At 40.7% G+C, this 1626-nt stretch overlaps 1 protein-coding gene across 1 annotated transcript in view; it reads left to right on the top strand.

Moving 5' to 3' along the window:
- Unc80 (unc-80 homolog, NALCN channel complex subunit) overlaps nt 1-1626 on the top strand; it is a 270597-nt gene that overhangs the window by 232244 nt on the left and 36727 nt on the right. The window lies entirely within an intron of this gene.

Below are 1626 nucleotides of genomic sequence, written 5' to 3'. Positions count from 1 at the left end.
AGAGAGAGAGAGAGAGAAAGAGAGAGAATGTGTCTATATTAAACTAAGTATTTAAAATTGGGGGATTGTGGATAATATTTGAAAGCATAAGAATGGACACCATCAGAAGAGAAACATTACAATTATGTATTGAAACATACACTGACAAAATTATTTTTTGTTCTGATTTTGCATATTCAAGTCGTCTCTAGAAATAAGTAGGTAGCAAGCAGGCCTTGCCTATTTCTCCAGTGTCCTCACCTGCTTAGGTGATGTTGTGACATTTCCTTCAGGTTGCCTAGTCAGAGGTGATTTAAAAAGAGAAATTGGAGTGATATAAAAGAGTTGGGATATTTGAACAAAACATTTGGATCAAGCCAAAAAGCTGAGAAGTACTGTTAAGACAATCCATTTTCCTGCTTTTGTAGAACATAAGGGTGATTACCATGTTTTCCCAAACAGCAAATTCACTTTGTCATATAAACAAAAATTAAAGAAATTCAAGTAATAATCTATAAAATGTCTCTCAAGTTTAGCTCTAAGTATTTTCTGATGCTTAAAATAAACTATTTATTTATTTATTTATTTATTTTTGTGTTTATGACAGGCTCTACAGGGTGTACAGGGACTCACTACATAGATCGGACTCGTGGTGATCCTCCTGTATTCAGCCTCCCAAGTACTGGGATTAGCAGGCCTGCACCACCACGCCCAGTCTCCATCTCTGTCTCAGTGCACCCTGCGGGCAGGGCAGGCACAGCACACCCGGGAGCAAACCTTGGCTGCTGCTCTCTGTCTTAAGCAGGTTTTTTAGTCTGCTGAGCTGTCAGGCCAGCCCCCACATTTAATCATTTATCCATAAAATCTCTGAAATAAGAAGTGGAAAGAGATAAGTGGCTATAGATACATTCTTTATCTCTTACATAAACAATGCAAAAGAATTTTCTGCATGGCATATTACAAGAAATAGATTTTTAAAAAGAGCTTATAGGCTGCTGAAAATGATTTTCTTTTCTTTCTTCTTTTTTTTTTTTTTAAATGTATTTGGTTGCTATATGGTCTCGTTACACGGCTCAGATTCATAGTGATCCTCCTGTTTTCAGTCTCCCTAGCGCTGAAATTACAGGCATGCACCTCTCCATCCAGACTCTGTGGCTGGCTCAAAGTATATGCTGGGGATTGAACCATGGTCTCTATGGTTGCCTAAACTTGCCTAAGCAGGCGCTTTAGTTTGTTGAGCTGTCTTGCTGGCCCCTAAAAATCGATTTCTTCAGCATACCCACACTCCCCATTTCCAGGACAGTGTTGATGTTCAGCTTGAGGGAAGGCTGAAAGAGACAGGAACTCATGCTCAGTTGTGAAGGGTGGCTGTGAGGAAGATGGATTGATTAGGTTTATGCCCTTAGAATGAAGCCCCCTAGAAGAAACTGAAAAAAATTTAGGGGCTTCTTTCCGCTTCTTGTTTCAGAGACCTAATATAAGAGCATCTCCATGTTTCTAGACGAAGTTGCCTTGACTTAAATTCTCCCATTGCGAAGCAAGTCAGTGAGGCATGCATAAAGCATCCTGAGGCAGAGAGGCAGTGGTGTCGCTGTGATGCCTGGAGCAGAGTGCCAGGAGAGCGCTCACACTGCAGATCCTCTCGGG

The sequence above is a fragment of the Octodon degus genome, unplaced genomic scaffold (assembly GCF_000260255.1).
Source record: "Octodon degus isolate 3935 unplaced genomic scaffold, OctDeg1.0 scaffold00016, whole genome shotgun sequence".
Classification (NCBI taxonomy): Eukaryota; Metazoa; Chordata; class Mammalia; order Rodentia; family Octodontidae; genus Octodon; species Octodon degus.
Note: the sequence above shows the minus strand (reverse complement) of the source record. Positions and strands in the feature narration are given on the sequence as shown.